Source organism: Apodemus sylvaticus, chromosome 6 (genome assembly GCF_947179515.1).
Source record: "Apodemus sylvaticus chromosome 6, mApoSyl1.1, whole genome shotgun sequence".
Lineage (NCBI taxonomy): Eukaryota > Metazoa > Chordata > Mammalia > Rodentia > Muridae > Apodemus > Apodemus sylvaticus.
In genome coordinates this window covers 59,292,039-59,317,605 of record NC_067477.1, presented here as the reverse complement: position 1 = coordinate 59,317,605, position 25,567 = coordinate 59,292,039, and positions in this window count along the sequence as shown.

Genomic DNA, 25,567 nt, shown 5'->3' with positions numbered 1-25,567 from the left:
TGAGACATCTAAGGTTCTGTCCCTGGAATAAATGACATGACAAACACTATTCTCTATTACAACAAAAAACAAAACACAACAAAACAAAACAAAACAAAACAAAACAAAAAAAAACAAGACCAAACATATTCTCAATAAGGAGTAGGGATTCTAACTGTGAAGTTGATTGTGGCTAGCTCTTTCATTTCAAGCTTATTTTCCTTTTTAAAAAAATTTTTCTAGATATTTCCTTTGTTTACATTTAAAATGTTATTCCTTTTCCAGGTTATCCCATCAAAAACCCTTATCACATCCTCCTCCCACTGCTCAGCCCCTCCCTCCAATTTCCTAACTTGCATTCCCCTATTCTGGGGAATCTAGCCTTCAAAGGACCAATAGCCTCTCCTCTCATGATGTCGTAAATGCTCATTGTCTGCTACATATGTACCTTGAGCCCTGGGTCCCTCCATGTGTACTCTTTAGTTGGTGGTTTAGTCCCTGGGAGCTCTGGGGGTACTGGTTGGTACATATTATTGTTCCTCCTATGGAGCTGCAAAACACTTCAGCTCCTTGGGTCCTTTCTCTAACTGCTCCATTGGGGACCCTATTCTCATTCTATTGGTTGGCTATGAGCCATGGGTGTTTTGATCTGCTTTCCTTTTTTTTTTTTTTTAATTTATTTTCTATATTCTTTGTTTACATTCCAAATGATTTTCCCTTTTCAGGTTCTCCCCTCCCCCTAAGTCCCATAAGTCCTCTTCCCTCTGCCAGCTCCCCAATCAACACCCTCTCACTCCTCTGTCCTGGAAATCCCCTACTATGCTACATCAAGCCTTTCCACGATCAAGGCCCTCTCCTTCCTTCTTCTTGGGAATGATTTGATATGTGGGTTGTGCTTTGGGTATGCTAAGCTTCTGGAATAATATCCACTTGTCAGTGACTGCATTCCATGTGCATTCTTTTGTGAATGAGTTACCTCACTTAGTATGATATTTTCCAGTTCCAACTATTTGCCTATGGATTTCATGAATTGTTTTTAATTAGTGAGTAGTATTCCATTGTGTAAATATACCACATTTTCTGTATCCATTCTTCTGTTGAGGAACATCTGAGTTCTTTCCAGCTTCTGGCTATTATAAATAAGGCTGCTATGAACATAGAGGAGCATGTGTCCTTATTGCATGCTAGGAAATCCTCTGGGTATATGCACAGGAGTGGTATACCAGAGTCCTCCAGAAGTGACATGCCCAGTTTTCTGAGGAACTGCCAGACTGATTTCCAGAGTGGTTGTACCAGCTTGCAATACCACCAGCAGTGGAGAAGTATTCCTCTTTTTCCATATCCTTGCCAACATCTGCTGTCTCCTGAGTTCTTAATTAGCCATTTTGACTGGTGTGAGGTGAAATCTCAGGGTTATTTTGAATTGCATTTCCCTAATGATTAATGATGCTGAACATTTCTTAAGGTGCTTCTCAGCCATTCTAAATTCTTCAGGTGAAAATTCTTGTTTAACCACAAACAATATAACGTATCTTGGTGTGACTCTAACTAAACAAGTGAAAGATCTATATGACAAGAACTTCAGGTCTCTGAAGAAAGATATTAAAGAAGACCTCAGAAAATGGAAAAAATCTTCCATGCTCTTGGATTGGCAGGATTAACATAGTTAAAATGGCCATCTTGCCAAAAGCAATATGCAGATTCAATGCAATCCCCATCAAAATCCCAACTCAGTTCTTCATAGAGTTAGAAAGAGCAATTCTCAATTTCATCTGGAAGAACAAATTACCCAGGATAGCAAAAACTATTCTTAACAGTAAAAGAACTTCTGGGGGAATCATTATCACAGACCTCAAGCAATACTTCAGAGCAATAGTATTAAAAACTGCATGGTATTGGTACAGTGACAGGCAGGTGGATCAATGGAATAGGATTAAAGACCCAGAAACAAACCCAAACACCTATGGCCATTTGATCTGCTTTCCAATAAGGATCAAAGTATCCACACTTTAGTCTTCCTTCATCTTGAACTTCATGTGATCTGTGAGCCGTATTTTGAGTATTCTGAACTTTCACGCTAATATCCACTTATCAGTGATTGTATACCTTGTGTGTTCTTTTGTGATTGGGTTACCTCACTCAGGATGATTTCTAGTTCCATCCATTTGCCCAAGAATTTCATGAATTCATTGTTTTTAATAGCTGAGTAGCTCTCCATTGTGTAAATGTACCACATTTTCTGTATCCCTTCCTCTGTTGAGCGACACCTGGGTTCTTTCTAGCTTCTAGCTATTATAATTAAGGCTGCTATGAACAGAGTGGAGTATGTGTCCTTATTACATGTTGGAGCATCTTCTGGGTATAAGTCCAGGAGTAGTGTATCTGGGTTCTCATGTAATGCTATATCCAGTTTTCTGAGGAACAGCCAAACTGATTTCCAGAGTTGTTTTACCAGATTGCAATCCCACCACAAGCTTATGTGCAATCTTAGTTTTCATAGAAATAATTTGTCTGGAACTGAAATCTTTCAGATCCTGTAAGAAATATGACTGGCAAAATGTGTGGATGTTTCTATATTTCTGTATGTGCATCAGTATCTAATAGAGTTAGCTATCTTTTTGTACTCTTAATAGGAATAACATCATTGATATGGTTAAATTACAGTTTCAACACTGCTGTAAGCCCTTACAAGTTGCATGTCATTCAAAAATCTCCTGGATTCAAAACAGAGATTATAATTAGCAGCATATTTTGGGTAATAGTAATGATAATACCATAGTCACAAACATCCCACAAGAATGTGGGTAGCTTGATTGGAGCCATTCATTGCCTGGCTTCATCTACACCCTGCAGAGTAATTTAGCTCCTTAAATAACCAACCCCTACTGCTAGAAGCAACCATATGCTGTGCAAAGTAAATTAATATATGTCATTTGCTTATATCAACAATTTCTTAATTTGCCTCATCATAAGAAATTTTAATAAATCTTAATTGAGATCTTCATGTTATGAGAGGATTTGATCCACCTTCAGATGAGAATATTCACTAAGATTTCATAAATGGCATATGCATCAGCATTATGAAGTAGAAGTGCTAATTGGATTTTTATAAAAGCTGATTTTTAATCCTTTTAAAAAAGGAGAAAAACCCTTCAATCAGGACCTAATTTATAGGAGCTTCCTGTTGAATCCAGTCAGTCAGAAATTTACATTCTTAGCCCAGGCATACAGGTTTCCAGTCCCTATTGTAACTTGTTATGTGTGAGAAAGTGCCATAGATTGAAAAAAACATTTATTTTTATGTTATGTGTCTGAATGCATGCATGTGTGATACACTACATGTATTCCTAGTACTTTTTAGCTGACAATTCCTGGTCACAATCCATAAATTGCTGTTATATCTAGGCAATAACTTCAGTAACAACTACTGACACATGCATTCTCAAAAGGAAAGATAAATGAATGCATGAGTACATGTTTGCTTTTATTATGTGATTTGTATATATTTTATATTATATTGTTTTGTATTATTATATTATATTTAATATATTATATATATCACGTTTGTCTAGTGCTCTGAAAGCTAAATTAGGGTATCAGATCTTCTGAAACTATAGTTACAGATAGCTGATTGTGAGTCACCACATTGATATTTGCTACCAAACACAGGTTCTCTGCAAGAGGACCATCTCTCATCAGCCTGATGTCTCATGCCTTTTTCTTATTTTGTATTAAATCCTAAATTTGAGTTCATTGTTCGGAGATCCTAACTGTGAACTTTTTAATAAATTAGTAAGTGTATGAGTGTTTTCCTATACCTATGTCAGTGAATCATATGAAAGCTTATTGCCTAAGTAGATCAGAAGAAGGCATCATGTACCCTGGACTGGAATTTTTGTAAGCCATCATGTGGGTGCTGGGATTCGATCTGCTGCCTTCTTTTGCCAACTACATATTTGCATAAAGTGTTTTCATGTTTTTAGCTCTTTTTGCTTCCAAGTCATTTACACAAGTATTTTATCTGTGGTAATGCCTTCTCATATCTAAACATGGAAAGGAAGGAATGGTAAATAAAGGCCACTGAGAGTGAGTGAGTGGAAATCAGACATGGCTAGAACAGGTTCTGAATGACTCATAAACAACAATACCATCTGGAATTTTAGTTGCCTGTAGTAGGACTAATTACATCACACACTTCTTAGTTCCTTATTACAAACCAAAGGAAGGCTACCAAGTCAGGTCATCTTCGGTTAATGTAATGTCTGCATTTTAATGTAGAAAAAGAGTTAATCCCAGAAATTCACCTCCTGGAATGATCTCAACAATTTTTTCCTCTAGATAGCTTTGCAGTCAGATGACACCTTCCAGCTCTTCTATAACCAATTGCTCACATTTTCTTAAATAGTTAAGCATAAAACTTTTAATTTTGATTTACAATCATGAAAAAATATGTATGTCTGCAACAGAGTAAGGGGAAAACAGCCACATTTTAATTTTCATTACTTGATCTGATAACAGTTTTTTATATGAAGATTATAATTGTGATCACTATGATGGTATTATCTAAGGCAAATGATGTCTACTTAAATCTTCATAGTTGTTTATGAATTTATTTATTTATAAACAATTAAGTTAGTTGAACTTAGTTAAACAACTAAGTTAGTTCAAGTTAATTGAACATAGTTGTTTATAAACTTATGTTTATTCATAGTTGTTATGAATTTTAAAGGACTGAACTTTTTAATAATAAACATCTGAACACAATAGATGAAATAGTCATCAAGGTAAAAGTAAAATACATTGCCCTCCTAGCTCATTATCATCAGATTCTGGGCTACTTTGCATATAAGTTGTCTGAAGTACAGTTAATTAATACATGAAAGCATTGACATCAAATATATCAGCATCCAAAAACATATGAACTTTTTAAGAAGTTCAGGTAATTACAGTTTATTTTTGTAATTTCCTACCAATGGTAATATTAAATGCAAATCCTACCAGCTGTACTTTGTACTAAGATAATGTTTTGTTGAAAGAAAAATTAATAACAATTAATGATTCTTTTCTTCATTAGACATCAAGTAGTGTATTTTTACTCAAAAGTACAAATCATTATTCTCATAACTTTGTTATATTTTTCTTAATCCTTAAGGACTGGTGGAAAGGCATAGTTGTTCTTTTAGTAGAGAAAAATCATCAAAATTACATGAAATTTGTAAATAAATAATGAGATATTGAGTTTATTTTGGCTGTATGAAAACTGAAGACAAAATTAATTCATGATAGAAATTTAAACTGAAGACAATATTCCAATACAGTATACAAAAAAAAGGAAATAAAAATAGGCAAATATACATTAATTTTAATAGGATGTAGAGAACAACACACTTATCGACAGACAAGTCAATCTTGTTTACAGGGGAGAAGGGGAATTTACCATTTAAATTTTATTCTAAATTTGTTCATATTTTTATTTTTGAGATTGTATTTTAATTACAATTTTTCTCAGTTTCCTTCTTTTCTTTCATGTAACCCTATCCATGGTCCTTTAAATTTATCTGTTTTTGTATAAATATTATTGCCATATATATATATATATATATATATATAAAATTGTAACCTGTTGATTCTATAAAATGCTGTGGCAGATATGTATGGTTTCACTGTGTTCAGAGATGCTGGGCTAATATCCACTTATCAGCGACTGCATTCCTTGTGTGCTCTTTTCTGATTGGGTTACCTTTCTTAGGATGATATTTTTCCAGTTCCATTTGGCTAAAAATTTCATGAATTCATTGTTTTTAATTGCTGAGTAGTATTCCATTGTGTAAATATACCACATTTTCTGTATCTTTTCCTCCATTGAGAGACAACTGGTTTCCTTCCAGGTTCTGGCTATTATAAATAAGGCTGCTATGAACATAGTAGAACATGTGTCCTTATTGCATGCTGGGGAATCCTCTGGGTATATGCTCAGGAGTGGTATACCAGTGTCCTCCAGAAGTGTAATGCCCAGTTTTCTGAGGAACCACCAGACTGATTTCCAGAGTGGTTGAACCAGCTTGCAATCCCACCATCTGTGGAGGAGTGTTCCTCTTTCTCCACATCATAGCCAACACCTGTGAGTTTTTAATCTTAGCCATTCTGACTGGTGTGAGGTAAAATTTCAGGGCTGTTTTGATTTGCATTTCCCTAATGACTAATGATGCTGAACATTTCTTAAGGTGCTTCTCAGCCTTTCTAAATTCTTCAGGTGAAAATTCTTGTTTAGCCACAAACAATATAAAGTATCTTGGTGTGACTCTAACCAAACAAGTGAAAGATCTATATGACAAGAATTTCAGGTCTCTGAAGAAGGAAATTAAGAAGACCTCAGAAAATGGAAAAATCTTCCATGATCATGGACTGGCAGGATTAATATAGTTAAAATGGCCGTCTTGCTAAAAGCAATAGGCAGGTTGAATGCAATCCCCATCAAAATCCCAACTCAGTTCTTCAGAGAATTAGAAAGAGTAATTCTCAAATTCATCTGGAATAACAAAAAATCAGGATAGCAAAAATTATTCTCACAGTAAAAGAACTTCTGGGGGAATCAGTATCATGGACCTCAAACAATACTACAAAGCTATAGTGTTAAAAACTGTATGATATTGGTACAGTGACAGGCAGGTAGATCAATGGAATAGAATTAAAGACCCAGAAAAAAACACAAGCACCTATAGTCACTTGATCTTCGGCAAAGAATCTACAACCATCCAGTGGAAAAAAGATAGCTTTTTCAACAAAAGGTGTTGGTTCAACTGGAGGTCAGCATGCAGAAGAACACAAATTGATCCATTCTTATCTCTTTGTACTAAGCTCAACTCCAAGTGGATCAAGGACCTCCACATAAAAACATACACTGAAACTAATAAAAATTTCATCTTCGACAAAGGAGTTGAGAACAACCAGTGGAAAAAAAGCCGTTTCAACAAATGGTGGTTGTTCAACTGGAGGTCAGAAGAATTCAAATTGATCCATTCTTATCTGCTTGTACTAAGCTCAACTCCAAGTGGATCAAGGACCTCCATGTAAAGCCAGACACACAGAAACTTATAGAAAAGAGACTGGGGAAGGCCCTTGAGGACATAGGTACAGGGAGAAAGTTCCTGAACAGAACACCAAAAGCTTATGCTCTAAGATCAAGAATTAACAAATGGGACTTCATAAAATTACAAAGTTTCTGTAAGGCAAAGGACACCATCAAAAGGACAAATTGGCAACCAACAAATTGGGAAAAGATCTTCACCAACCTTACATCTGACAGAGGGCTAATATCCAGTATTTACAAAGAACTCAAGAATTTAGACCCCAGAAAACCAAATAACCCTTTAAAAATGGGGTACAGAGCTAAACAAAGAATTTTCATCTGAAGAACTCCGGATGGCAGAGAAGCATCTTTAAAAATGTTCAACATCATTAGTCATTAGGGGAATGCAAATCAAAACAACCCTGAGATTTCTCCTCACACCAGTCAGAATGGCTAAGAGTAAAAAAACTCAGGAGACAGCAGGTGTTGGTGAGGATGTGGAGAAAGAGGAACATTCTTCCACTGCTGGTGGGGGTTGCAAATTGGTATAACCACTCTGGAAATCAGTCTTGTGGTTCCTCAGAAAACTGGGTACATCACTTCTGGAGGACCCTCCTATACCACTCCTGGGCATATACCGAGAGGATTCCCCAGCATGTAATAAGGACACATACTCCACTATGTTCATTGCAGCCCTATTTATAATAGCCAGAGGCTGGAAAGAACCCAGATGTCCCTCAATGGAGGATTGGATACAAAAATGTGGTATATATATATACACAATGGAGTACTATTCAGCCATTAAAAACAATGAATTCATGAAATTCTTAGACAACTGGATGGAGCTGGATAGCATCATACTAAGTGAGGGAACCCAGTCTTAGAAGATCAGTCTTGGTATTCACTCACTGATAAGTGGATATTACCCTAGAAACTTGGAATACCCAAAACATAGTCCACATGTCAAATGATGTCCAAGAAGAATGGAGGAGTGGTCCCTGATTCTGGAAAGGCTCAGTGCAGCAGTATAGGGCAATACCAGAATAGGGAAGTGGGAAGGAGTGGATTGGGAACAGGGGGAGGGAAGAGGGCTTATGGGATTTTCTGGGAGTGGGGAGCCAGGAAAGGGGAAATCATTTGAAATGTAAATAATAAAATATATCAAATAAAAAATTAAAAAAATAAATAAAGCAATAATAAAAAAATGACTGATCAAAATAAAAAAAGAAGGCAGAATGTAACAAGAAGTGAAAGACAACCTCTTATTTGTTTGTCTCACAATATAATATTTTCCCCCAAAATTCCTTTTTCTACAGTTTTCTTAATTTTTTTTTTCTTCGTGACAATAAAGTTTCATCATGTAACATAAAAAAAGAAAGAAACTGGGGAAAGCCTTGAGCACATGGGCACAGGGGAAACGTTCCTGAACAGAACACTAATAGCTTAGGCTCTAAGATCAAGAATTAACAAATGGGACCTCATAAAATCACAAAGTTTCTGTAAAGCAAAAGATACTGTCAATTGGACAAAACAACAACCAAAAATTTGGGAAAAGATCTTCAGCAACCCTACATCCAACAGAGGGCTAATATCCAATATATACAGAGAACTCAAGAAGTTAGACTCCATAGAGCGAAATAACCCTATTAAAAATGGGGTACAGAGCTCATCTTGTATTCTTACTGAGGCCATTTCAAATATAACTAGATTTTTAGTTCCTTAATGGAGAATCCCCAGAGATAATGACCCAACTCTACTTTAGGAACCAAGCCAAGATTTTGTGTCTCCCTTCGAAAACCTTGTGCTCTGGACATTTGGTGCTACACTTCAAACTCAATTTTCTGACCATGGTCCCAGCCAACTGAAAAAGATTTTAAGGTGATGATAAGCTGTTTAAGTAGTCATCGCTATTGGTATCCCTGTAACAGTGGAGCCTTGTACAAATATTTTTCATAGAAAGTATTATACAGACCAGCTTTCACCTAGTGTAAATTTAAATTATACATATATATATGCATAATTTATAAAATTTATCAAATTATATATATATATATATATATATATATATATATATATATATATATATATATATATATATGGGGAGTCTTTTCCTTATTCTTGAAGGACACTAATAGAAATGCTGACATAACCTTAATAGTCAGAAATGCTGGTAATGAATTATTTCCAGCAACCACATAGTGACTTACAATCATTTACAACAGGATCTGATAGCCTCTCCTGGCAAACAGGTATACTAGCAGATAGGGCACTTTTATACATAAAATAAATAAATGATCTTTTAAGAATAAATGCTGAGATTCAAATTTATAAATACAAAACAATCAGAAAACCTATAACAACAAAACCCCTCAAATTTGCCTTGTACACTACTATCATTTGACTAACACACACTAACCTCTCTATTGTCTTAGCTTCTTAGAGTGTATCTTCTGGCATATCATGACAGTTGCCCTCTAGAGACATCAGCTGCTATGTTATCTAAAGGACATCTGGATCAGATTGTTCTGGTTGACTTTGTGCTACCTATTGAGAAAGCGCTCAGGATACCACATACTTCCACAAACATTAACAATTATAAGAATTACTAGGGAAGAGGTCTCCAGAAGCTCAATCTTCCCCAGGATTTATATGTAATTAACAGTTTCTTGCATTTCCTCAGAAAAACACATGACAGAGACATTAAAAATCTGTAACATGTGGGAACTAAATCCTGTATTTATAAATACTTTAATATTTCATGACAAAGTTAAAAACAATACTCTGTATGTGTGTGTGCGTGTGCATGTGCGTGTGCATGTGTGTGTGTGTGTGTGTGTGTGTGTGTGTGTAGATCAGAAGTCAGTAAGTCAGTGTCAGGTATCTTTCCACAACTGTTCTCCACCTTTTCTCTTTCTTCTTTAAGTCAGAGTCTGTCACTAAATATAGAATTCAACATTTGAATAAGCTGGATCACCAACAAGCTTCAGAGATTTGTCTCTTCTCTTCCAGCACTACAGGTATTTGTATAAATACCATTATATCTATCTTTATATATGGACACTAGAGATGTGATCTTAGGTGTTTGTGCAGCCAGCATATTCCTAACTGAGTTAGCCCAGTCATTTTCTCTTTTTTTTATATATAGTCTTGAACCAAGCATGTGCACTGCTATACTTACTTCTGGGCATCTCATTCTAATGCCAATTTATCCAGTTAGCATTTCATTGTCGTATGCTTTTTGTCTGGGTCATAGGAACCTCAATCTCTGACAGGCTGAGAAAGGGCCCAATAGACAAAAATGTTTGCTATCAGAATGATGACTTAACTCAACCCATAGGAGCTACAAAATGGAAAGAGTAGGTGCGCTGAAAGTTGTCTAAGAACAATATTCTAGCTATACCCTGAGGAACCTGGTAGCTAGATCTGTTTTGAGTGTGAAATAGGAAACTCAACCGTTTGTCTCAAGATTTGAGACATAACACAGTTGAAGGTTTCAGCCTTATCAAATATCACTGTTTCCAGAACAATACCTTTGTATGACCTAGCATACTCAGTAATAACTAAAGTCATTATATTTAATAATATCAAAACCAAGTCAAAGATATCAGAATTGCCTTCTAGCACATTTCCATTAAAAATACAGATTCACTTTGCTGTGTTACATTATGCTGGATATGGACAAAAGTATAGAAAGATGAAGATGAACTTCCAGAAAAAATAAAATGGGAAATTTTATGTGAAAGGATATTTTTATACTGTAGGCATTCATTGTCTGCTCAGATATGTGATAATCAGGAGGTTAACATGAAAAGTGGACTGACAATAAAGCTAAAACTTAATTTTTAAGTTACAAAAAACATGGATGAGTATTCGTCCTTGATATGTATATACATAAATGTTATCTAGCCTGAAGAGATTCAGTTTTCTATTTAGAAATATATGTACGTGTATCTACATATATATGTATTTTGTATACACATCTATATGTATATATAGATGTGATGTATATTTTTGTTTGTATGTATATATCTATGTGTTGTATATGTGTAATACAATGAAATTGGTAATAAAAGGGATCATGGATTTTAAGAAGGTAGAAAAGAGCCATATTGAAACATTCAGAGGGAGGAGATGAAAGGTATAAATGTAATTATATCAACAATATATCAACAATATCAACAATAATTTAAAATAATACTGAAACAAAATATTAAAGATACATACACACATACACAAGCACATGAGCACACAGTGGAAATATATTACTGCCATGGAGTTCTATACAACTTTAGTCATTATCAACAAGAAATGAAGTAGTAATTTATTAATCCCCATAAAATTACCCTTATTCTTAGATTACCTTCACACCACTAGGACTTCTGCTTTTCTGTACTATTAATGAGGCCAGTCTTCTGTAGAATGGCAATATTAAGTATATCTGTGTTTCTCTCAAATACTTAATACTTGCATCATAAACACCAGTATTGAGTTAAGTTCCTCTGGTCATTAGTTTGGAATTGAGGAAACAAAGTATTTTGAAGTGCTTTCATTTCATGGCAACTTTCACATGGATTATGATATTTTTTTCTTGGCTGGGTTTTGGTATATTAATAACCAGGTATCCACTGTCTTCACGTTCATTTAGCCTTCCAGTCCCATTGTTGGTTAGGGTGTCATTTGTTGTGATGGTAACAAATTGAGAATGGCAAGAATTCCACAATGTCCAACCTAATGATTGCTACACACCACATACATGAGTTCTTCTTGTGTGTCATGGTATTGAGGCATTGTGGCAATCATTGCAAGAGCACATAGGAAGAGAAATTAAGACTGTGAATAAAAGACAGGAAAGAAAATAGTGTCCAGTTGGACAGTGGTGGCACATGCCTTTAATCCCAGCACTTGGGAGGTAGAGGCAGACAGATTTCTGAGTTAAAGGACAGCCTGGTCTACAGAGTGATTTCCAGGGCAGCCAGGGCTGTACAGAGATACTCTGTCTTGAAAAACAAACAAACAAAACCTGCTGCGGTGGCCCAGTAAAGTCTGTAAAAATGATATTTTACAGACAGAGGCGAAAAAGAAAAATGCTTCTTGGGAATAACGGAACTCTCTGTAAATTTAAAAGCTAAAAATTTCACTTGGCAATTTGCTATACTCTCTTACTTCCTAGCTATTTAAGATGGGCCCATAGTTCTCAAGAAGCAGTTTGCCCTGACTTCCTCCTTTTCTCTCTTCAAGGGGATTCCTATGGCCTGGCTGATAATCTGGTCTTTGAAGTTGACTCACTGACTGCCAAACTCCCTTTTAAGAATTGTAATGCTTTGCCTCATAGTTGTTTACATAATTACTACCTTCCAACCACATGCAGGTTTATATGGCAGTGCATATGTAGATGGGGATGGCTCTGGCACCCTGCACTGAAAGCATTGATTAAGTTAGGAAGTTTTTCTTTACAAGGTAAAAGGTTATAAATGTTAGATAAGGATTTCTCACAAGAACTTGTTAAGACCCAGGGAGTATAAGAAACTTCAAATTCTTTGAAGTTTACTGTAAACTAATAGTGACTCTATATTCTAATTAGGAAGTTTGATGGCATCTGTGAATTGATCCTCTGTATCTGTTACTTGAGAAATGTTGTACCTGATTGATTTCGCATTTCCTTGTACCAAATGGTCATGATAATTGTGCCTGCCTCACTGGCTACATCTTTTGATGGTAGTACTAACTCTTCATGTATAAAAATCCTTGCTTTAGAGCTCCAAAATACATTCAGATTCAAACCGCCTCTGTGTGTGTGGTTTCTTCTGTCTGTCATCTCAGCCGGACCTGTGTCTTCCTGGACCAAAGAATCCTGGTTATCCTGTGGCAGACTTTGGTCTGTAACAAAAACAAAAATAAAACAAAAACAAAGAAAAAGACAGAGAAAGAGAAGAAGAAAAAGAAAGAAAAGAGAAAACGGTGTCCAGACTAACAAATCTTTAACTGAGAGTTCATGTAAGAGGATTTGAAATCATGAACCCAAAATTACAAGCCAGAGCAGAAGAAAAAATACCATGGTTTTTTAGGCTAAAATTTAGAAATCCAAATTGATAGTTAAACAATATATGGGCTGTTTAAGCTTCCTTGTTTCTCTTACTGAAATACACCCAGAAGTATTAGAAGTAGTACAGGCACCATGCTAACTTGGCATCAAGAAACATAGGGCAATGTGATTTTCCATGTCACTAGTCATATGAATTTTTTCAAACTGTACTTCATTCCATTTAAGGCAGAGTTAGTATCTTTTTGTTGTTGTTGCTGTTGTTGTTGTTTTTGGTTTTTTTGGTTTTTTCCAGACAGGGTTTCTCTATATAGTCCTGGCTGTCCTGGAATACACTCTGTAGACCAGGCTGGCCTCAAACTCAGAAATCCACCTGTCTCTGCCTCCCAAGTGCTGGGATTAAAGGCGTGTGCCACCACTGCCCGGCGGTTAGTATCTTTAATAACAGCTATTTGATTCACTGATAATTTAGTATATTTACTATATGAATAATGTCCATGGAAACAGTTATCTCATTCCAGTTTCATGAGGGAAACAATGAAGATTTGCCTTGGTTTGGAGAATATTTCTGGAGCTTGTAATTTTAAAAATCAGGACTCAGTATGCAGGAAGGATTTTGGACATTTTCATTATAATTTCAATTTGCTTATGAAGTAGTTATTTGAGAAATATAAGATCAGGAATTCTGACTCTTTCAGGGAGAGGAGAGATGGAGAGAGGGACTTGGAAGAATGGAGAGAGGGGATATAATGTATGAGAGAAAATAAATCTCAAATTGTATATATGTACATGTATAAATATTATATTTATGCATATATAGAACAGCATATTACTTGTTACTGATTCTAATGCTAATGCACAGACTTTGGTGCAAAACATTACATTTATAGATTTAAAAATATAAATTTAAGCAAAATACTTATAAAATTTTCATTGCAATAATTGAGTAGAAAGCACAATATTTCAATTTTTCCTGAATTCTCTGTGAAGTTTTGTCAGGGAAAAATTCATAGTTTTGTTATACACAAGCTTACTCTAATATTACTACTGACATTTTAAAAATACCATTAAGTTTATTTTTGTCATTCATGAATAATCTTAAACATATTAGATTTGAGTATAAAAAATCATAGATATATGAATAATTGATGAGACATTATATCTGACATTCACTACATAAGAGTATATTCATAATTCTTTTGTATATAATAATTTTTAAAGCATGAACTGCTTTTGATTGTCCAAATGAAACAAAAATTTGATTTTCCAACATTATTATTAAATACATATGGAATTGTTCATGTAAATTAATCAATTAAAATTCAATGCAACAAAAAAGTAGCGAAAGTCTTACATGCTAACAGCATTTAGTGATCAAGCTCCCAAACGAGTTATGGCAGTGGAATATAAAGTAAAGATTAATGTAGGTCCACCTTTGGGCCTGTACTTGGTCCTTCCAGATGGCAGTGCATGACCTTTTGCCCTATCAGTGTTGCTGAAGAAGAATTTACAATTACCTCTGTTGTGATCAATATTGTGTAATGATCCATTCATTTTTCTAGGATATAGTGTTACTTTGAAAGGTCAGAAGCTGCACTCGTTACCTTTATGTCAACTTGACATAAGCTAGAGTCATTTTTCAAGGGGAATCCTTAAATATAAAAATGCCCCTACTGCACTGACCTATGGGCTAGCCTATGGTTCCTCTTCTTGCTTGATGTGAGGGCAAAGGTCACTGTGGGCAGTGCTGGTGTTTGGCTGGTAGTCCTAGGTGTAGGTACCAAGACCTGAGAGGCCTGTGATGTCATACAGGCAAAAATTAGGACAGTGTATAGGTCTGTTGCCAAGGTAACAGCCGCCATATACCCAGAATTCAATGGCCCACCTTTACCTGTAATTACATCATCACCTGTATATAACTGAGCAGCGTTTCTCTCCCTCTCTCTTTCCTCTCTTTCTTTCCTTCCTTCTTCCCGCCCACTACCCCTTTCCCATCTTAAATAAATTCCCATGTGGAACTGTTTGGCTTGGTGTATCTCATTGCCGACCACGTCTCCACCGCATCCCTGTGGCCCACGTAGCCTGTGTGGCAGGCAGACAGGTGACCTGTGCTGCAGAGTAGACAGACAGATCTTTGTGCAGAAAAAAAACAACACTGAGTGTAAATAAGAAAGACAGCTTAGCTAGCCATGAGGATCAAGCCTCCATCTTCAATGTCCTAATCAAGAGTTTCTACCTCCAAGTTCTCACTCTGTTTAGAGCTCCTATACTAATAACTTCCGTTAGTGGTGGACTGTTACCTGGAAGAATAAGAAAAATGAGCCTTTCTTCCTCAGGTCCCTTTTGGTCATCATATAATATCACAGTAATAAACACTCTAACTATGACAAAGGATTGTTTGTGTAAGGTCATTTATCAATGTAGCTGTAAATGCCAGCAGTTATTGAATTGTTTATGTTGGTCTCACTTTATGAAACCAGATTGCATAGAAACGTTCTTAATAATTTTTTTCTTCTATTGGATATTTTATTTACATTTCAAATGTTATCTGCTTTCCTGGTCTTCCCTCTGGAAAACCCCTATTCCATTCCCCCCCCCCTGCCTCTGTGAGGGTGCTCCTCCAACCATCCTCCCACTCCAGTCTTCCAGCCCTAGCATTACCCTATAATGGGGCATCGAACCCCCTCAGGCCCAAGGGCTTCTCCTCCCACTGATATCCAAAAAGACATATGTGGCCGGAGTCAGAAGCCAATGGACCTCAGTTATGGAGATGACAAAAATCTAATTGCTTTGCAACAAGGAAAAAATTAGAACAACTTATTCTGTCCTGGATTTGTTTTAGTTTTGTTGGTAGATAAAGACATAAAATATACTGAAGAACATCAGTATAGTATCATTATATACTGATAAACATCTATACAGTTATATAGATGCCCTGCCCTATCCCCCTATTCCCCTGCCCTCCTACTCACCCCTTCCCACTTCCCTGTTCTGGTTTTGCCCTATACTGCTTCACTGAGTCTTGGGGCCACTCCTCTGTTCTTCTTGTATTTCATTTGATGTGTGGATTATGTTTTGGGTATTTCAGTTTTCCAGGCTAATATCCACTTATTAATGAGTGCATACCATGATTGATCTTTTGAGACTGGTTTACCTCACTTAGTATGATGCTCTCCAGCTGAAGATGGATACTGAAAATATACTGAAGAACATCAGTATAGTATGATACTGAAAATGATAAATTTAATGGGAGACTTTGTAGCTTTCATTTAAAATACTAACTCTAACTGTATAGATGTTTATTAAGTTCTATAGAGGTTCTATAAGAACTTATTTGCAATTTATTTCAAAATGAATTTTATATTTAAAACTTGTCACTTAAAAATAATTATTTGAAATTAAAATATTTTTTATATTTTAAAAATATATATTTATAGTTTATATTTTCCCTGTGCATTTTTTGCCTCCAATCCCTTCCATTTACCCTTTTATTTTCTCTCAAATATATGACCTTTTAAAATTTTTAATTATGTGTTTGTGTGTATGTATGTATGTGTAAACACAACTTAGGTATACATACACACAACATTCTGAGTCTGAACAATATTGCTTATATATACATGGTTTTGGGAATGACATGTTGGTAATGCATGTCATTACTTAGTGGCTCCTTCCTGTTGAAGAATATTTTTCACTCCTATTTTCTCATAGTCTTTTTTTTTATTCGATATATTTTTTATTTACATTTCCAATAGTTTCCCCTTTTCTATCCCCCCACTCCTCGTAAGTCCCATAAGCCCCTTTCTCTCCCCCTGCCCTCCTACTCACCCCTTCCCACTTCCCTGTTCTGGTTTTGCCCTATACTGCTTCACTGAGTCTTGGGGCCACTCCTCCGTTCTTCTTGTATTTCATTTGATGTGTGGATTATGTTTTGGGTATTTCAGTTTTCCAGGCTAATATCCACTTATTAATGAGTGCATACCATGATTGATCTTTTGAGACTGGTTTACCTCACTTAGTATGATGTTCTCCAGCTCCATTCATTTGCCTAAGAATTTCATGAATTCATTGTTTCTAATGGCTGAATAGTACTCCATTGTGTAGATATACACCATATTTTTTTGCATCCATTCTTCTGTTGAGGGATACCTGGGTTCTTTCCAGCTTCTGGCAATTATAAATAGGGCTGCTATGAACATAGTGGAACATATGTCCTTATTACCTGCTGGGGAATCTTTTGGGTGTATGCCCGGGAGTGGTATAGCAGGATCTTCTCATAGTCTTTTTGCATGTAGTTCTTTGTGTAGGGTTGGAGAATGTGATATTTCACCTTCCATGTTAGCACAGCTATTGCTGTTGTCCTTGTTTAGGTCTTGATTAGGCATGTTTCTTTGCAATAGATGGAGACAATCGAAGAAACCACAACAGATCAGATGTAGAAGTGTTTTCATGGTACTCATCCATAACTGATATCTACAACAATCTCCCATGCCTAAGGCCCAGCAAACATCTTGTAAGATTTAGTGCAAAGATGATAAGAGCCAGAGGAACAGAAAGTCTGCCAAAAGATTTTTAAAAATATTTATGGCCAAAAAATAGGTAAAGTAAGGGCAACTATTCATATGAATAAGAAGGTCTTGAATTTTCCTTTCTTTTTAAAAATCCTAAAAAATTTTAAATGCATTAAAACCTTAAACTATACAAATTATTATGCTTTGTAAATACAAATACACATTTTATAATGTAATGTATGGTTAAGCAAGTATATCCTCAAACGTCATTTCTTTATGCCTACAAAATTTCCAGGTAAATCCTACTTTTTCAACAAAGGATATGTTACTGTTGTCTAAAGTGATCCCCACATGGAATTGCACAACAAAAATTATTCCTGCCATACTGCTGATACTCACTATTTTATCAATAAATCTCTATTCCCTTCTCTCCCTGGCTCTGAAAAGTCACCATTTTACTTGCAGTGCCTATGACATCAGTGGTTTTCATTTCCAAATGTGAGAAAAACCATACTGAATTTGCCTTCCTGTGCCTCATTTACATAGTTTAATAAAACAAATGTCTGCTTCAATGCATGCCATTGAAACTAACATAATTTAATGCTTTGATTTAATTGTTTTTTTATTATCTGGTAGAGAACCCTTTATTATTTCATCACTTAGTAAAGACTTGGGTTGTTTGTGCTTCTACTCCTTAGTGAATAGTGCTGAAGTGAAAAATAGCACTGAAGAGTTCTTTCTGATTTCTCGTGTTTGTATCCTTTAAGGATATGTATACACGTTGGCAAGTTCTTAGGCTTGAATCTCAAATAATGCTGCATAAGTTCATTTGTCAAATATAGTAATGCTATTTCTGGAAGATCTGACAATTTTAGATATAAGGTGAAAGGGAGTTTACCTTTTAAGTGTGTACCAGATCCATAATCCCTTCCTTGCGTTTGGCTTTTATCTTTAAATAGAAGAGAAACATTGCAATCACACTAGTCCATACAACTGCCAGAGTTGTCTGTCCAAGTTTAGAGGCCCAACTATCCATAGTGGCTTATCCTTCTGCAGCTACAAGCCAAAATAAACCATTCTTCCTTAAGGTTCTTAATGTCAAATGATATGTACACTGATTGAAAACTAGTACAGACAATGGGATTGCTAGATCCTGGGTCAGTTTGACTTTTAATTTTTAGAAAACTTCCATATTTCCCCATATTTGTACTAACTGATATTTCCAGCAATTTCTGGCAAAAAATTATTTGTAGTATTGTTATTTTGCTTATTGCATTGTCTGCTTTTTATGGTTTTGCAAAAATATCCATACAATTTAAAACAATGTAATATTTTGTGATTCAGGTTTTCACTCTGCCAATGATTAGTAATGTTTAATTCCTAGTAACATATTTGCTGGACATATCTTTGACTTTGATTTTATATTTAGTTTGAAGATTGCTGCATTTCAGATGCACCTGATGAACACCAAAACCAGAATCCTTTGTAGGTATAAGTATTTAAGCACTGAGTTATGTCACTAGTTCATTTCCATATACTTAATAATTGTTATATATCTTTGTTTATTATTATTATTATTATTATGAGTATAATATAAATCTAAAAAAAATTCAAGCTTGATTCAAATGTATAGTTTGAAAATACTCTCTCCCATTTAAAGGCTTTTCTGTTCACTATTATGTTGAATGAGAGTTTTCTTGTTGAAGAGCTCAGATTGGAAGGAGGATAGATTTGGGCAAGAGGAATGCGTCTCTTCAAGTTGGGATGCTCTTTGCCATTGAGGGTTTCCACCAAACCCCAAAAGAGCGTAACTGTTACAAACTACTAACCTCAAGCGGAGGTTATGAGGAAAAATCTTATTCATGGTTGGATACCCTGAGAGGACCAACCAAGGAGAAGAGAGTCTCTAGAGTAGGGAAGATTCAAGCAGCCGATCAATAGTCTGTCTTAGAATTTCAAAGAGGATGCCCACTTCTACAGTGGCTTCCCATCTCATGATTTGAGTTGCTTTTCTGTTCTAACAGTTTGTAACTATTCTGTTTTCTTTCTGTGGCTGGAATTTTTTTCAGTTCCATGTCAATGTATAACTGCTACTGTTTCACTCTTTCAACTGCTTTCAGCATCCTAACTGTTACTTTGTAAGTAACAGCTTTTTTGTTTGTTTGTTTGTTTGTTTGTTTTTCCAAGACAAGGTTTCTCTGTGTAGCCCTGGCTGTCCTGGATCTACTCTATGAACTGGAACAGGCTGGCCGCGAACTCAGAAATCTGCCTGCCTCTGCCTCTGAAGTGCTGGGATTACAGGCATGTACCACCACTGCCCAGCCTTTTCTAGGACTCTTAGGACTTCTATTTTAACACTAAGACTGGTGATGCTTTTGTGGCGACTACCTTCACCAGGAAGGAAGGACGCAGCACTGAGGATCTTCTTCAAGCAGTTTATTCAGGAGATCTTTACAGACTTGTAACTAATGGCCGAAGACCCCAGGGAGAGCTGGTGCGGCCCCTATATACTAACCCCAAACTAATCAATCTTTGCTGCATGGGTAGTGTGGATAGGTCATTGTTAAGCGGAGGGCGAAACTCAGCAAGCTACTCCAAATAAGGAGCTATTTTTCTCAGGGAGCACTCGCCATAGGGAAGGCAGAAGTCAGCACCATCTTTAGGGCGCAGCATGTCATGGCTCCCAACAGTACCCAACACGCTTTATCACCCTGTCTTATACCTGACTCTTTCTGTCAACCTATGATTTTCAACTTTCACTTAGCCTTTGCAGAAAACAACATTCATTGTCTAACCCATACAAGGAACTCAACAGGGCCATAGTAGATGAGGCATCTCCTAAGACTCCCATAACACGGGAGAAACATGAATACATGTATACCAACCACAGATAGGAATCCAAAGAGAGAAGAAAGTAATAAGCCCATTAAAGCTGAATGATTCCAGTGAGTTTATTGGAATTACTTGTAGGTTGCAGTGAAACTCCTATGGCTCAGGCTCTAAGATCAAGAATTGATAAATGGGACCTCATGAAACTGGAAAACTTCTGTTAAACAAAGGACATTTTCAAGAGGAGAAATCATCAACCCCACTGATTGGGGGAAAAAAATCTTCACTAACCCCACGTCTGATAAAGGGCTAATATCCAAACTATATAAATAACTCAAGAAACTAGCCAGCATACAAAACAAAAACAAAAACAAAACAAAAAAAAAAACAATGGAGTCCAATAAAAAAAATGGAGTATAGAACTAAAACATGAACTCACAACAGAGGAATCTTGAATAGCAGAGAAACACCTAAAGAAATGTTCAAAGTCCTTAATGATCAGAGAAATGCAAATAAAAATGACCCTGAGATCCCACCTTACACCAATCAGAATGGCTAAGATCAAAACCTCAGGAGACAAAAACATGTTGGTGAAGATATGGAAAAAAAAAAACAAAAAACAGAAACACTCTTTCATTGCTGGTGGGATTACAATCTGGTACAACCACTCTGGAAATCAATCTGGAAGTTCCTCAGAAAATTAGAAAGAGAACTACCTGAAGACCCAGCAATACCACTCATGGGAATATACCCAAAATGCAGATATTTGCACTCAACCAAAAGACAGAAGCTGCTGAGCTGTTAAATTAAGGAAAGGCTAAAAAGGAGCTGAGGAGGAAGGAGGCCCAGCAATCTCAATTAACCTGGATCCCAAGATCTCTCAAATACTTGACCACCAACCATGCAGCATTCATCTGCCCTGAACACATACACAACAGAGGACTGCCATGTCTGGGCTCAATCACAGAAGATGCACTTAACCCTCAAGAGACTGGAGGCCCCATGGACTTTAGAGGTCTGGTAGGGTTGGGGAGGTGGGATCTTCATGGAGACAGAGGGCAGGGAGGAGTTATGACATGTGGAACAGTCAGAGGGTGGACCAGGAGAGGAATAAAATCTGGAATGTAAAATAATAAAAAAGAAAGAAAGGATTAAGTAAAAAATATTTATAGAATGAAGCACAACTCACTACTACATCTCTCAAATGGCTTCCAGTGTGGGAGATGATTCAGAAAACCAGCATCCCTATCATTTCTGTGTGACTTTCAGGGACAGCCATGATCCATAAGTCTCTAACTTTGGTAGTTCTTACTCCTTTTACTGCTTTGGGGATTTACAGGCCTTGGGAATCTGGTAAATTTCAGAAATTTCTTGTGACTTTTAGGTAATTTATTTCCTAAGACTGAAGGAAAGATTCCCCCTTGAAAAGAATGTTTCAACTCAGGATATTGCTACACAAAATGTCCTGATTGCTTAATGTGAATTATCTTTTAGTTCCTTATATTTATGTTTGTGCATTTGACTACTATTTCTAGATTATTTTCAAAATATTCGTGATTGTGTCAGTGTCCTAAGTTGTTTACCCTGTATTTTCTATTACTTTCATATCATTATGTATGACATGTATTTAATTTCTTGAGAGTTGTTATATTGAAATATCCTGCAACATGTATAGTAAAAGATAAAAATGATAAAATGCTTTAGTATGTGAGTGTGTATGTGTTTGTGTGTATGTGTAATGTGACATGGCATGATATAGTTGCATTAAGAAAATGGTAAAGTAAATTAAAATATACAAAATTAAAAGCAGAATGACTTGTCACCAAGCTAAACTGACAAGATACATTAACAATGAAGAAGAAAACTTAGCAATAATATAATACTGCTATACTGGGTGATAATCAATATTGTATGAAAAATTAATATACAGTGATAGAAAAACCATTTTGCATTTGTATTTTTGAATCAAAGAAAGTGACCTTCTTGCTTGTGTAGACAACCTCTACATGATGTCTACAGGTCACAGCTCCAGGATGTATATCACAGACTGGTATATATTGGATTGTGGTTTGTTTTGTTTTATTTTCTTTTGCTAGGTTGGCTACTGATATAAAATAATTTTTTTGAAGTTTGGGATTTGTAGCTTGGTCCAAATAGTTATTTATTAACTTTCTGGCAACAAGGAAGATTGTGTCAGCCTTGGAGGTCACTTTTCCTGCAACAGTTAGAAAAATGACCCAGGTTTTAACCTTCTAATCATTAATTAAAGTCCAGCTGTGCTTGTCCTTTAGCTCCCAGGCTGCTGAGTGTGAGGAGGTATTCAGCCCAGATTTATTACAGGTCTGATGATATATATAACTAGCCACCTATCATAACATTTAAAAAAATGAGGGGGAAATGGAGAAATAAGTCTACAGTGGGAAAACCTGACAGTCTGTTAAAAAAAAAAAACATAAACATGATTATGTTGATAGTGTAAACTCTGCCCAGGCTTAAAATGATACCCAATTATAACTTAAAATACTGTCACTTTAAACTATGAAATAAGTGTGAGAACAGTATTTTTTCTTTGGATAAGCACTTTACCCCTAAAATTTTACTCTTCCCCTTCAATAGCCTATATTTTATACTTCTCTCTTTGCTTTGAAAGACAAATCTCTGAATCTCTTTGCTTTTAGAGTTCCCATTTCTATTTTTATGATACATATACACCACTAATAAATTGGAATATTCATGAGCATTTTATTTGCTGATCTATTACCATCATATTTTAAAGAATTGATTACCAAATATTTATATGGATTTATATGGACCAAATATATTGGATAAATGGAAGATGGAAAGAAGAATTTTTAGAGTTGAAACTTATGTGGTTCTTTTTTCTCAACAATACTGAATTCAGACATGTTCTAATGTGTGAATTCTACGCATTTCAAACTCTACTCAAAACCTTTGATGGTTATTACACATTAAGTCAAAGAAATTAATACAAATAAAAAATCTGAAAGATAAACTAACACTAAATATATTAAAATCCTTGATAGAATCTGTAACAAAATTAAAAGCAAAATTAAACAAATTACAAACTATTGAAAATAACAATATGCTAACATTAACTAATAAGCAATGATTAAAAGCCCAGTTATTAAACACACCAATGGAAAATACTGAATTTGAGCAACTGGGCCTAGTGGAACAGCTCAGTAGCTAGGAGTGTTATTGTATAGGACCCAAGTTCCATTCACAACACCCATGATGAGTATTCACAATTATTATAACTTGGTTTAAGTGCATACCCTTTTCTGGGCTCAGCACTTGTGTAGCATCTACTCACAAAGCATACACATACACACAAAAATAAAAATAAATCTTAATAAAATGAGGAAAATATATGAATATATTCTCAGTACTAACTTTGTAATATTTGTATAAATATACCAATCAAATTCTGAAAAAATAACGAAAAACAAGAAACACAAATGACACTAATGTCAAATATCCAAACATCCATTTTCTACACTAAGTATGATATTCTACTTCAGAGGCATATATGTTTGTAACATACAATGTAATTATGCTCATACACACCATATAATTCTGTAGCAAACTTTTTTGTCAATTATTATAAAAAATATACTACTTTTGCAAACATTCATTTAGAATATAGTCATTTAATCACACTACATTTAATCAGCTCAGCATAGTAAACTGCCTTTTGGTGATTTATCATTTTATTTATGCTTTATACATATTCACACACATTTGAATATTCTTTTCTGAAAAATTGGTCACTCCAAAAGTTGTACAATCAAATAATTCTAAGAAACATGAACCTTTTTCATTTCTACTGCCATAAAATTTTAAATAATTAACTTAAATTTAATTTAATTTTTAATTACTCACTTTACATCATGGTCACTACCTACTTCCAGTCACTCCCTTCTACCATCCTTCCTCTCTTGCCTTTTCTTCTCCTCTTTGCAGGTAGGGGAGCTCTGGGTGTGCCCCTTCCCTAGCACTTCAAGTGACTGTGAGGCTAGGCTTTTCTTCTCCCACTGAGGCCAGACAGAGTGTATCTGGACAAAGGATAAGCATATGAATTTGGCTTATGTATTTATGTCTTTGGGTCACTTCATTAATATCAGACTTAGCCTATCCATCCATTACTTTTTATATTTGATATATTTTTTATTTACATTTCAAATGATTTCCACTTTTCTAGACCCCCATTCCCCGAAAGTCCCATCAGCCCCCTTCTCTCCCCCTGTTTTCCAACCCAACATTTCCCACTTCCCTGTTCTGGTTTTGCCCTATACTGCTTCACTGAGTCTTTCCAGAACAAGAGGCCACTCCTCCATTCTTCTTGTACCTGATTTGATGTGTGGATTATGTTTTGGGTGTTCCAGTTTTCTAGGCTAATATCCACTTATTAGTGAGTGCATACCATGATTCATCTTTTGAGTCTGGATTACCTCACTTAGTATGATGTTCTCTAGCTCCATCCATTTGCCTAAGAATTTCATGAATTCATTGTTTCTAATGGCTGAATAGTACTCCATTGTGTATATATACCACGTTTTTTGCATCCACTCTTCTGTTGAGGGATACCTGGGTTCTTTCCAGCTTCTGGCTATTATAAATAGGGCTGCTATGAACATAGTGGAACATGTATCCCAGGAGTTGTATAGCAGGATCTTCTGGAAGTGAGGTGCCCAGTTTTTGGAGGAACCGCCAGATTTCAGGATTTCACTTTTCATCACAGCTGAGTAATATGTGTTATCTGTTTGTACACACTTTCATTACCCATTCATCTCTTGATAGACTGCTGAGATGATTCTATTTCCATGGTGTCATGGGTACAACAGCAAACTCAAGGATGAACAAACACCATTTTGGTAAGATATGGAGTCTTTAGTTTATGCCTAGGACTCCTATAGCTGGGTTATATAGAGGATCTTTCAGAAACGTTTTAAAAATGTGACACTGCAATATTATTAACATAACTTTTACATTCTATGAACCTGGAATTTTACTGCATCTCACATTAACTTACTACTATAATTTGAGTTCTCTTAAGAATTAAGACTTGTGACCTGCTATATACTCAGCATGTTTGTTTAATCTTTGAGGAAAGAATGC